Here is a 14,289-nt window from a genome sequence, read left to right on the forward strand (position 1 = left end):
GTAAGATCAAGAATGCTAAATGTGTCTTAAACCTAAGGAGATCATTTGTCATTGGCCTCCTCATGCTAAAACACCAAACTGAAAAGAGAAATTGTATTCTTTTTTTTTTAAGTACACAAGTGCACAACTACTTGTAGAGGATGCACGCACGTGACAATGTATGCCAGACATGTGAACTAACACGTGATTAGACATGTGAACACACCTTCACATCTTTTTTTTTTAATATATAAATTTATTTATTTATTTTTGGCTGTGCTGGGTCTTCGTTTCTGTGCTAGGGCTTTCTCTAGTTGCAGCGAGCAAGGTACGCTCTTCATCGCGGTTCACGGGCCTCTCACTATCGTGGCCTCTTGTTGTGGAGCACAGGCTCCAGATGTGCAGGCTCAGTAACTGTGGCTCATGGGCCCAGTTGCACCGCAGCATGTGGGATCTTCCCAGTCCAGAGCTTGAACCCGTGTCCCCTGCATTGGCAGGCAGATTCTCAACCACTGCACCACCAGGGGAGCCCAAGAAATTGTATTCTAAAACCAAGTGATAATTTGAGAATATAGGTGGTGTTACACTGGGTTAACACCACTTTGTTCAGAAAGCATGAAGACAACTGCATTCCACACTGGTCAAAACCATCACATTAATTTGTGTTCCCTCTAATCTTAAATATCTTCCTGTAGGAATGTTTTAAAATTCAGAACAAGGAGAGTGGGGGAAAGCTAGACACAGAGAAAATAATTATATATTTATGGCACTGTGAGACCATAATAAAAATTTAATGAGTACAGATTATCTGCTGCATTTATCCATTCATTTAACAAATATTACAAATTGCGTATTACGTGCCAGGCACGTACTGGTCTATGCACTAGGAATACAGAGATAAATAAATATATTCACTGCCCTTTCATTTCTCAGAAGTCAGGGAGCCAGAAAACTAAGATAAAATAAGATAGGTGTCACTGGAGCTCAGAGGGGAGCTCCAACCATGTCTAGCTATATTAGCTAAGGATTCTAGAGGACCATTTGAGGCTTTCACTAGTTTTCAAAAGATAGGTAATATTAATCAAGTAAATAAGGAGAAAGGTATTCCTTGTAGAAAAAAAAATAGTCCATGTCAAAGCTCCAGAGCATGATATGATCAGGAAACTATAACAAATTTATTCTCTTTCAAGTGTATATTTTTGGTGAATATTTGGGGAAAGGTATAGGTATGTGCCATTCTCCACTTACTTGACTGTGACAAAAATCTAACCCAAAGCCATTTAAGGAAAGATGAGAATTTATTCATTCATATAAGTGAAAAATCTAAGGATACATTTTCAAGAATGGTGAGATTTAGAAAGTCAGTGTCATCAGACTTATTGTCTGTCTCCCCATCTCTTAAGGCTTTTTTCCATGTTATTGGCCCATTTTCCAGCAGGCTGTCTATTTAAGGAGACTGGCAGCTTCAGGTTTAAGTCATCCATACAAATAACAATCCTAACAAAAGGAAAAACAAAAAAAGAGTTTTTATCCCAATAGTTCCAACATGTCTTGAAATTTCATCTTATTAGCCTGGCTTGACTCATTTCTGCATTCCTGAATCACTACCCTGGTAGCATAAAGCTTAGTCCTAACACCCTGGCTGCCCCCTCCCATTCTTCATATTCATCTCTGAATCTCAGCCTAGCCTATATTGAAGCTATCATTAGTTTTGCCTTAGAGTATAGAATTAAAACCCATCAGACCCATTTAAAAAAATAAAATTGGAGTCCTTCCTGACACCATACACAAAAAATTAAATGAAAATTGAACATAGATCTAAATGCTAAAACTAAAAAAACTCTTAGAAGAAAATATAGGAGTAAATCTTTGTGACCTGGGCAAAACCTTCTTAGATATGATACCAAAAGCAAAAATGACAGAAGAAATTATAGGTATATTTGATTTCATCAAAAATTAAAATATTTTGCTACAAAAGATACCATAAAGAAAATGAATGACAGCCATAGAATGGGAAAAATATTTGAAAATTATGTGTATATCTGATAAATGACCTTTAGTCAAAATATATTTTAAAAAACCCACTTACCACTCATTGGTAAAAGATAAATAACCCAGTTAAAACATTCCCAATGGATCTGAATAGACATTTCTCCAGAGAAGATTTACATATGACCAATAAACTCATGAAAAGATGCTCAACGTGATTAGCCATTAAGGAAATGCTAACCAAAATCATAAGATACCACTTCACATTCTCTAGAATGACTATGACAAACAAGAACAAGTATTGGTGAGAATATGTAGAAATTGGAATCCTTGTGCATAGTATGAATGTACAATGTTGCAGCCACTTTGGAAAACAGTTTGATGGATCTTAAAAAGTTAGAGTTATCATATGATCTAGAGAGTCCACTTATAGGCATACACCCCAAATAATTTAAAACAGATACTCAAACAAATACATGTACACTCATTTTCATAGCAGCAATATTCACAATAGCCAAAAGGTGGAAACAACCTGAATGTTCATCAATTGATGAATGGATAAATAAAAAGTGGTATATCCATACAAAGAATAAGTATTTGACAATAAAAAGGAATGAATACTGATCATGCTACAACATAGCTGAACTTTGAAAACATTATGCTAAGTGAAAGAAGCCAGTCACAAATGTCCACATATTGTATGATTCCATTTATATGAAATGTCCATAATAGGCAAATCTATAGAGACAGAAAGTAGGTTGGTGGTTGCCAGGGCTGGGAGGAGGATGGAATGAGGAAAAACTGCTAAAGAGTGCTGAGTTTCTTTTAGGGAATGAAAATATTATAAAATTAGATTGTAGTGGTGGTTGCACAACTCTGTCAATATATTAGAACCATTGAATTATACGATTTAAAGGAGTGAATTGTATGGTATGTAACTTATGTCTCAATAAAACTGTTTATAGAAACACATCATTGGCAAGAGACTTGAATAGACATTTCTCCAAAGAAGATATACAAATGGCCAACAAGCACAAGAGAAAATGTTTAACAACATCAGCCATTAAGGAAATGCAAATCAAAACTATGTGATACTACTTCACATCCACTGGGATAGCTATAATAATAATTTTAAAGAAGAAAATAATAAGTGTTGACAATAATGTGGAGAAATCAGAGAACTTGTACATTGCTGGTAGGAATACAAAATGAGGTAGTCATCAGGGAAAATAGTTTAGAAGTTCCTCAGAAAATTAAACATGGAATAACCATGTGACCAGAAATCCCACTCCTAGGTATGTTCTCAAGAGAAATGAAAATATATGTCCAAACAGAAACTTGTATACAAATGTTTATAGCAGCATTATTCATAACAGCCAAATGGTGGAAAAACCCAAATGCCTATCAAGAGATGACTGGATAAACAAATTGTGGCATATACATGCAATAGAATATTATTCAGCCATAAAAAGAAATGAAGTATTGAAACGTGCTACAAATTGGATGAAAACATCATGTTAAGTGAAAGAAGCCAGATACAAAGTTCACATATTGTAACGATTTCTTTTATATAAATATATACCAAGCATAGGCAAATCCATGGAGACTACAGGCAGATTAGTGGAGGGGGAATGGGGAGTGATTACTTGATGGATACAGGGCATACTTCTGGGGTGATGAAAAAGTTTTGGAACTAGAGAGAAATTGTGGTTGTACAACACCGTGAATGCACTAAATGCCCCTGAATTGTGCACTTTAAAATATGTCGGGGCTTCCTTGGTGGCGCAGTGGTTGAGGGTCCGCCTGCCAATGCAGGGGACACGGGTTCGTGCTCCGGTCCGGGAAGATCCCACGTGCCGCAGAGCGGCTGGGCCCGTGAGCCATGGCCGCTGAGCCTGCGCGTCCGGAGCCTGTGCTACGGGAGAGGCCACAACAGTGAGAGGCCCGCGTATCATTAAAAAAATTAAATAAATAAAAAAATAAAATATGTCGTTAATTTTACGTTATGTGAAATTCATCTCAACTTTTAAAAAACACATCAGACTCAAAGCATAAGACAAATCTAATCTTTTCCTTCAGAGATCTCCCCATAAATAACAAGACAAAAAGTACTTATTTTGGCATTCAAGGCCCTTTACAACTTGTCCTAAACTTGTATCCAATCTCTCCCACCCCCACTTTCCATCACTTCCCCCAAGTCTTCTACACTCCAGTCACACTAAATGATAGCTCAGTATTGCCCAGACATGTGGTTCTTTCATAACTCTGCTTTGAAATGTTCTTTCATAACTGATTACATATGCTGCTCTTCCCAGCTACACTATGAGCATCTCAAAGGTAGAGACGGCATCTGGTTCATCTTTGCATTTCCAGATCTCACCCCAGGTCTGGTCTTTAGTGCGCACTTAATGAATGTTCGTTGAATTGAATTGAATGTTCTTGGAAACCCTGTGGGGAAACCTCCAGAATCCTTCAGGGACTGTAAAAGTTCAATGAATAGGTGAAATAAGGCAGTTCCTTAGAATTAGAAATTAACCTATTTTGTTAAGAAAACATTAGGATGGATACACTGTCTCCATTTGCCTTTGGGAAAATACCAGAAAAAAAGAATGCTGAAATGCCATGAATACTCTAAACGTTTGTCATTTTAAATTCGGCATTGGGAGGAAAAAAGGGAAGTAAAGTAGGTGGTATAATAGAAATTTTTACAATTTGGCCTTGAAGGAAATGACAAGAGCTGAATTAAACACCCCTGGGCTTTCCATGGACCTACATTCGATAGAGGGAGGTAAGAGGAAGGGGAGACATTACACAAGGTGGAAATAGATCCAAGTCAGCATCCTCCCAGGTTCTGCCATGCTCTGGTACAGAATTTATCCACGACAGAGCTAAAGTGCTATACCACGTGTATGGTGGTTGAAACTGAGCTGGGAGATTGAAAAGACCCCTGGCATAAATGAGGTCTCACCTTGTTTATCATGTTACCAAAAGATTACCCAGTGTTCTCCTAATAGAACCACCCAAACTATGCAATGAGTTTGCAAGTGGTGTTTAGAACCAATAAAAATAACAACAATGAAGATAACAGCTAACATTAAATACCCTTTATGTGCCAGTTAGCATTCCAGTTGAGGGCAACACGGAAATGAGTAATACACAATTTTTAATTACAAAAGCTTATAGCTTACTGGGATAGACCGACAAACGAGTAAAGTTTAACTCAATGTTGTGTCATTGCTGACTTATGAACAAAGTGTTGCTGAACTCTCATGCCTCAGTGGTCTTATCCGCAGGTCAGAGTTCTAAGCTGTCTTGAGCAGCAACTCTGATTCAAATAGAGAATTAAAAGAGATGGGGCCAGAGGAGCAGACTCTTCCCCAGAGAACTACGACTGTTGCTCTGAGCTATAGGAGGAAAAATCTACTGGGGAACTGCTGGAGGGCAGGGATGTGTATCTAATTTATCTCTGTATGTCCCCTAACACCTAACATATGGTGGATGTTCAAATCTAAGTTTGAGTCTAACTGAAGCAAGTAGAATATGTTGTGCTTCAAGGGTTCAACCAAAATAGAAGGTGGTAGGCAGAAACTCTCTACTAATAATTTGTTACAGGCACAGAAATGTTGATTCCTAGTAAAATAATACCTCAACATTGCATACAGAGACACAGAAAAATGGTCAGAAACCTTGCCCACCAATTCTTCTGAAACAAGTTTCTCTGAGTGGTGTGGTTCTGAAAGTCAAACCCCAGCCCTACTAGGGAAATGTATAAGAGTCAGTCATACAGCCACACTTCGTGACATTTTTCAAGGAAATTCAAGTTTCAGATACTACATCCCAGTCAAGACATGCACCAGATGTTTCCTGAAGTGAGGTTTAGAAAATGGGCCAATCTTATGCCCCTGGTGAAAAAAGAGATAGGAAGATAGCCAGTTCCCCAAATCTGGGAACCTCAATCAGATAATTCTGATGCAGACTTAACAGGAAGATATGCAGAAAATACACTCTGGGCAGATCACAACACTGTCTACTTCTACAAGGATTTATGTGCTAAAGCCCTTATGTGCAGCACAGGTGTGCCAGGCTGGATGGTACAGAGCTGAGAGGATTCTTTGGCTCTTAACTTAAGAACACACTAGAGCAAGCCGTGCCCACATTCCAAGTCTGGCCCTGGATCTTATCTTGATTTAGGGCTAGTAGAGGCATGGAAATTTGAACCCAAGGAAAACTGTTTTAATGGGTTTTCAAGTGAATAAAGACAAATTTACTCAAGAAAAAGGCCAGTTTGCACAATTACCAGAAAGCTCCACGATCTGGGAATGTGGTTTAATTGTCTCCTTGGCCAACCCATGTCCTTGACCCTCCACAGAAGGTGGTGTGAGGCAGTGGGCTTTGAGCTGTCCCTCCCATTTAGAAGGACACCCACAGTCATCATAGCTCAGTATCTCTACTTACCTAGGGGTCAGACAGTATTCTTAGTAGGAAAGACTCCTTCCCTTGCCCTTTTTGTTTCCTGGTGTGGTTATGGTGAAATTCTATCATCGAGAACTACTTACTTTGATTGTAATATGGCTGTGGCTATGTGCTCCTCTTTAAAAAGCAAATACTCATGGAAAATAATATGTAAGTCACTTAATCTCTTACACATTCTCTTCTTAGTTGCTTCTCTCACTACAGAAAAGACTGGGTCAGCAGGAGTTAATATGGTGCCCAAAGTGAGAGAAGGATAACAAGTCTAAAAGGGGAGAAGATGCACTCAAAATGTGTCATAGCTTTATTTTTTTAATAGCAGCACAAAGAGGGGAAATGTGAGGTCTGATAAGTTTGTGGTTTGCTTCAGCTATCTGATCAAATGTAACTCATATTTTGTACAGAGCTTGATAGAATAATATGTAATGAAAGTTTTTACTCTATTTGAAGCAACTCTATTTTAGGACCTGTAGTAGGCAGGTTTCTAAGGTGGTACCCAATGACCCTCATCCTTGTGTAATCCCCTCCCCTTGAGAGTGATGGGAACCTGAGAATATGATGAGCTATCACTCTCCTGATTCTATTACACTGTATGGCAAAGGGATCTTGCAGTTGTTACTGAAGTTGCAAATGAGTTGATCTTATCCTGGGGGGAGGCTGACTGAGTCAGATGAGCCTTTAAAAACAGAGTCTTCCTTGGCTGGCTTTGAAGGAAGAAAGCAAACAGCCATGTTGTGAGCTGCTTACAGAGAAGGGCAGGGGTCTCTAGGAGCTGAGGATGGTCCCTGGAGAGCAAGAAAATATTGCCTAAGTCATATAATCCGTGGAACTGAATTCTACTAGCAACCTGAATGAACTTGGAAGAGGACCTCCCAGATGAGAACCGCAGCCTCAGTTGACACCTTGATTACAGCCTATGAAGCCTGAGCAGAGGATCTGGCTAAGCTGTGCCCAAACACCTCACCCATGGAAAATGAGATAGTAAATGCATGTTGCTTCAGCTGCAAAGTTTGTGATAATTTGTTATGCAGCAGTAGAAAACTAAAACAGGACCAATATTGTCAAATTCTGCACAGTGGCTGATTTTTGCTGAGAACTACAAGCATGCTGAGTTAGAAATTTCCATGAGAAGACAGTTTTCAATTATCTGGGTATCCAAAGCATCAGAGTACCTAAACCTCTTTTTTTCAGGAGCAATAAAACATTGACTTTTCTCACTCAGGAAACTCAAAAATAGCTGAACAGATTTTCTTTAGAACTTTCCAAAAATAAAGATTTTCTTCTGGGCTGAAATCAGTCCGGGAAATGTTAATCTGGAAGGAAAAAGAAGCTTAAGTAGTGTAAATACAATAGCTCGAAATAGGCTTCATTGTTCTGACCAATGGGGGCTCTGGAGAAAATTGTTCACTGTTTAGAACAGCAGAAATGCTTGATTACTGTAGTTGCATGCAAGGTACCAGAAGAAGCCATATGCTTGGTAATATCTTAGTCACTGCAAAGAGTAGATGTAGGGCCAAAGATTGAACCATGAATAAGACATCATCCTTTCATCCTTACTAAATGAAATTCCCAAATCCACTCACACATCCAGAAGGGATTTTGTAAGGTTGCACAGTCCTTATTTATGGCTTTAAACAAGATTGTGATTAATTCAAAATAACAAGATATACTTTTTCAAACTCCTCAGAAAGTAAATCAGTTAACTATCCTGGGACCAAATTTCTTTGTCTGTAAAAGGAATGTTTGTTCTAATCTCCAAGGTTCTTTCCAGCTCTGTGATTCTGTCACAAGCTTCCTCCATCATTTTATCTATCCAGTTTGTTAATGTTGTTGCATGAAGCTGAATAGGAAAAGCATCCAATATACTGAAAGCACTCAACAAATGGAAATTCTTTTTAGTAAAGTATTAAATCAATGTTGGCTGCTGCTGCAGTTAGTGTTGCAAAACCTTCCTCAAGTCTGATTTTTCCAAAACACATTTCATCACCTTTCCAAAGCATTCCACTTGACTTCTCTTTAATTATGAACAATTAAAGACAAAAAAAAAAAAAGTCCTCTAAAAAGGATTAGCTATAATAGAATTCCAAAAGGAGTCTTAACCTTGACCTCCACTTATATCTTCCATTCATGGTTCCTTGTAAGTTTCAGCACTATATTGATTCCTGTGCTAGATATCTCTGCCTGGATGACTTGCCTGCTCTTCAAACTCAACTTACCCCAACCTACCCCAAATATATTATTTTTCCTCCCCAATCAGCCCATCCCTGCCAGATTTCCCTGTTTTCATGGTGTGTCATTGTCTAAATTACTCAATGGTAAAATATTTGAACCATCTTTTTTTCTTCCTTCTCTGTCATGCTTCTTATCTATACATGCAAAATCCTCCTGACTTTTCCTTTTATTTAAGATCAATAACATTTTAATTTTGTAAAAATGTGTTGAAATCATACCTTTCCAAGTCATTGGAAAAGTGTTTTACACATTTTCCTTTCCAATCTAACTACTGCCACTCTAGCTTGAGCTCTTTATACTGGGGGTATTGCACAGCCCTTCTGCTGCCTCCATTTCCCAATGAAAACATGAATTCTTTGAGAGCAGGGACATATTTGCTAGCCCAGTGCCCTGCACAGGCATACATCCTATAAACATTTGTTGCTGTGGATGACAATGACAACAGCACCTCAATTATGAAAAAATCATTGTTAGGTAAATTGCAGACTCTAAATGTCAATATGTTGACACTCTTGATGAATTCTTTTTTTTTGAATTTTATTTTTTTATACAGCAGGTTCTTATTAGTTATCCAGTTTATACATATTAGTGTATATATGTTAATCCCAATCTCCCATTTCATCATACCACCACCCCTCCACAGCCACTTTCCCTCCTTGGTGTCCATACGTTTGTCCTCTATGTATGTGTCTCAATTTCTTCCCTGCAAACTGGTTCATCACTACCATTTTTCTAGGTTCCACACATATGCATTAATATACAATATTTGTTTTCCACTTTCTGACTTACCTCACTCTTTATGACAGTCTCTAGATTCATCCACATCTCTACAAATGACCCAGTTTCATTCCGTTTGATGGCTGAGTAATATTCCATTGTATATATGTACCACATCTCCTTTATCCATTTGTCTGTCAAAGGGCATTTAGGTTGCTTCCATGACCTGGCTATTTTAAATAGTGCTGCAATGAACATTAGGGTGCGTGTGTCTTTTGGAATTATGGTTTTCTCTGGGTATATACCCAGTAGTGGGATTGCTGGATCATATGGTAATATTATTTTTAGTTTTTTAGGGAACTTCCATAATGTTCTCCATAGCAGCTGTATCAATTTACATTCCCATCAACAGTGTAAGAGAGTTCCCTTTTCTGCACACCCTCTCCAGCATTTGTTATTTGTAGATTTTCTGATGATGCCCATTCTAACTGGTATGAGGTGATACTTCATTGTAGTTTTGATTTGCATTTCTCTAATAATTAGTGATGTTGAGCAGATTTTGTGTGCATCTTGGCCATCTGTATGTCTGCTTGGAGAAATGTCTATTTAGATCTTCCCATTTTGGGATTGGGTTGTTTGTTTTTTTAATATTGAGTTGCATGAGCTGTTTTATATTTTGGAGATTAATCCATTGTCTGTTGTTTCATTTGCAAATGTTTTCTCCCATTCTGAGGGTTGTCTTTTCATCTTGTTTGTAGTTTCATTTGCTTTGCAAAAGCTTTGAAGTTTCATTAGGCCCCATTTGTTTATTTTTGTTTTTATTTCCATTACACTAGGAGTAGGTCAAAAAAGATCTTGCTGTGATTTATGTCAAAGAGTGTTCTTCCTATGTTTTCCTCTAAGAGTTTTAGAGTGTCCGGTCTTACATTTAGGTCTCTAATTCATTTTGAGTTTATTTTTGTGTATGGTGTTAGGGAGTGTTGTAATTTCATTATTTTACATGTAGCTGTCCAGTTTTCCCAGCACCACTTATTGAAGAGACTGTCTTTTCTCCATTGTATATCCTTACCTCCTTTGTCTAGGTTACTTGACCATAGGCGTGCAAGTTTATCTCTGGGTTTTCTATCCTCTTCTGTTGATTTATATTTCTGTTTTTGTGCCAGTACCATATTGTTTTGATTACTGTAGCTTTGTAGTATAGTCTGAACCCAGGGAGTCCGATTCCTCCAGCTCCATTTTTTCCCCTCAAGACTGCTTTGGCTATTTGGGGTTTTTTGTGCCTCCATACAAATTTTAAGATTATTTTGTTCTAGTTCTGTAAAAAATGCCACTGGTAATTTGATAAGGATTGCATTGAATCTATAGATTGCTTTGGGTAGTATAGTCATTTTCACAATATTGATTCTTCCACTCCAAGAACTTGGTATATCTCTCCATTTGTTTGTATAATCTTTAATTTCTTTCAACAGTGTCTTACAGATTTCTGCATACAGGTCTTTTGTCTCCCTATGTAGGTTTATTCCTAGGTATTTTATTTGTTTTGTTGCAATGGTAAATGGGAGTGTTTCCTTAATTTTTCTTTCAGATTTTTCTTCATTAGTGAATAGGAATGCAAGAAATTTTTGTGCATTAATTTTGTATCCTGCAACTTTACCAAATTCATTGCTTAGCTCTAGTAGCATTCTGGTGGCCTCCTTAGGTTTTTCTATTTGTAGTATCATGTCATCTGCAAACAGTGACAGTTTTAATTCTTCTTTTCCAGTTTGTATTCTTTTATTTCTTTTTGTTCTCTAATTGCCATGTCTATGACTTCCAAAACTATGTTGAATAATAGCGGTGAGAGTGGACATACTGGTCTTGTTCCTGATCTTAGTGGAAATGCTTTCAGTTTTTCACCATTGAGAATGATGTTGGCTATGGGTTTGTTGTATATGGCCTTTATTATGCTGAGGTAGGTTCCCTCTATGCCTACTTTCTGGACAGTTTTTATCATAAATGGGGGTTGAATTTTGTCAAAAGCTTTTTCTGTATCTATTGAGATGATCATATGGTTTTTATTCTTCTATTTTTTAATATGGTGTATCACATTGATTGATTTGCCTATATTGAAGAATCCTTGCATCCCTGGGATAAACCCCACTTGATCATGGTATATGATCCTTTTAATGTGTTGTTTGATTCTGTTTGCTAGTATTTTGTTGGGGATTTTTGCATCTATATTCATCAGTTATATTGGTCTGTAATTTTCTTTTTTTGTAGTATCTTTGTCTGGTTTTGGTATCAGGGTGATGGTGGACTCATAGAATGAGTTTGGGAGTGCTCCTTCCTCTGCAATGTTTTGGAAGGGTTTGAAAGGATGGGTGTTAGCTCTTCTCTAAATGTTTCATAGATTTCACCTGTGAAGCCATCTGGTCCTGCACCTTTGTTTGTTGGAAGATTTTTAATCACAGTTGCAATTTCATTACTTGTGATTCGTCTGTTCATATTTTCTATTTCTTCCTGTTTCAGTCTTGGAAGGTTATACCTTTCTAAGAATTTGTCCATTTCTTCCAGGTTGTCCATTTTATTGGCATAGAGATGCTTGTAGTAGTCTGTTGGTGTTATGTATTTCTGCAGTGTCTGTTGTAACTTCTTTATCATTTCTAATTTTATTGATTTTAGTCCTCTCCCTCTTTTTCTTCATAAGTCTGGCTAATGGTTTATCAATTTTGTTTATCTTTTCAGAGAACAAGCTTTTAGCTTTATTGATCTTTGCTATTGTTTTCTTTGTTTCTATTTCATTCATTTCTGCTCTGATCTTTATGATTTCTCTCCTTTTGCTAACTTTGGGTCTTGTTTGTTCTTCTTTCTCTAAATCCTTTACGCGTAAATTTGGATTGTTTATTTGAGATTTTTCTTGTTCTTGAGGTAGGCTTTTATTGCGATAAACTTCCCTCTTAGAACTGCTTTTGCTGCATCCCATAGATTTTGGATCGTCTTGTTTTCATTGTCATTTGTCTCTAGGTATTTTTTGATTTTCTCTTTGATTTCTTCAGTGATCTCTTGATAATTTAGTAACATATTGTTTAGCGTCCATGTGCTTGTGTTTTTTACATTTCTTTCCCTGTATTTGATTTCTAATCTCATAATGTTGTGGTCAGAAAAGATGTTTGATATAATTTCAAGTCTCTTAAGTTTACTGAGGCTTGGTTTGTAACCCAAGATGTGTTCTATCCTGGAGAATGTTCCGTGTTCACTTGAGAAGAAAGTGTAATCTGCTGTGTTTGGATGGAATGTTCTATAAATATCAATTAAATCTCTCTGCTGTATTGTGTCATTTAAAGTTTGTGTTTCCTTATTACTTTTCTGTTTGGATGATCTGTCCATTGGTGTAAGTGAGGTGTTAAAGTCCCCCACTATTATTGTGTTACTGTCGATTTCCTCTTTTATAGCTGTTAGCAGTTGCCTTATGAATTGAAGTGCTCCTATATTGGGTGCATATATATTTATAATTGTTATATCTTCTTCTTGGATTTGTCCCTTGATCATTATGTAGTGTCCTTTCTTGTCTCTTATAGCATTCTTTGTTTTAAAGTCTATTTTATCTGATATGAGTATTGCTACTCCAGCTTTCTTTTGATTTGCATGGAATATCTTTTTCCATCCCCTCACTTTCAGTCTGTATGTGTCCCTAGGTCTGAAGTGGATCCTCTGTAGACAGCATATATATGGTTCTTGTTTTTGTATCCATTCAGCGACTGCGTGTCTTTTGTTTGGAGCATTTAATCCATTCATGTTTAAGGTAATTATCGATATGTATGTTCCTATGACCATTTTCTTAATTGTTTTGGGTTTGTTCTTGTAGGTCCTTTTTTTTCCCACTTAGAGAAGTCCCTTTAGCATTTGTTGTAGAGCTTGTTTGGTGGTGCTGAATTCTCTTAGCTTTTGCTTGTCTGTAAAGCTTTTGATTTCTCCATCAAATCTGAAAGATATCCTTGCTGGGTAGGGTCATATTGGTTGTAGGTTCTTCCCTTTCATCACTTTAAATATGTCATGCCACTCCCTTCTGGTTTGTAGAGTTTCTACTGAGAAATCAGCTGTTAACCTTATGGGGATTCCCTTGTATGTATTTGTTGTTTTTTCCTGCTGCTTTTAATATTTTTTCTTTGTATTTAATTTTTGATAGTTTGATTTATATGTGCCTTGCTGTGGGTGTACTTTGATTTATCCTCTGTGGGACTCTCTGGGCTTCCTGGTCTTGGGTAGCTATTTCCTTTCCCATGTTAGGGAAGTTTTCCATTATAATCTCTTCAAATATTTTCTCGGGTCTTTCTCTCTCTCCTCTCCTTCTGCGACCCCTATAATGCGAATGTTGTTGCATTTAATATTGTCCCAGAAGTCTCTTAGGCTGTCTTCATTTCTTTTCATTCTTTTTTCTTTATTCTGTTCTGCAGCAGTGAATTCCACCATTCTGTCTCCCAGGTCACTTTTACATTCTTCTGCCTCAGTTATTCTGCTACTGGTTCCTTCTAGTGTATTTTGCATTTCATTTATTGTATTATTCATCTCTTTTTGTTTGTTCCTTAATTCTTCTAGGTCTTTTAAAATATTTCTTGCTTCCTCTCAATCTTTGCCACCATTCTTTTTCCAAGGTCCTGGATCAACTTCACTGTCATTATTCTGAATTCTTTTTCTGGAAGTTTGCCTATCTCCACTTCATTTAGTTGATTTTCTGGAGTTTTATCTTGTTCCTTCATCTGGTACATACCCTTCTGCCTTTTCATCTTGTTTTTCTTTCTTTGAATGTGGTTTTTGTTTCACAGGCTGTAGGATTGTACTTCTTCTTGCTTCTGCTGTCCAGCTAATAAGTGGATGAAGCTCTCTAAGAAGCTTGTGCACGTTTCCTGATTGGAGGGAAAGGTG

Source organism: Kogia breviceps, chromosome 1 (genome assembly GCF_026419965.1).
Source record: "Kogia breviceps isolate mKogBre1 chromosome 1, mKogBre1 haplotype 1, whole genome shotgun sequence".
Lineage (NCBI taxonomy): Eukaryota > Metazoa > Chordata > Mammalia > Artiodactyla > Physeteridae > Kogia > Kogia breviceps.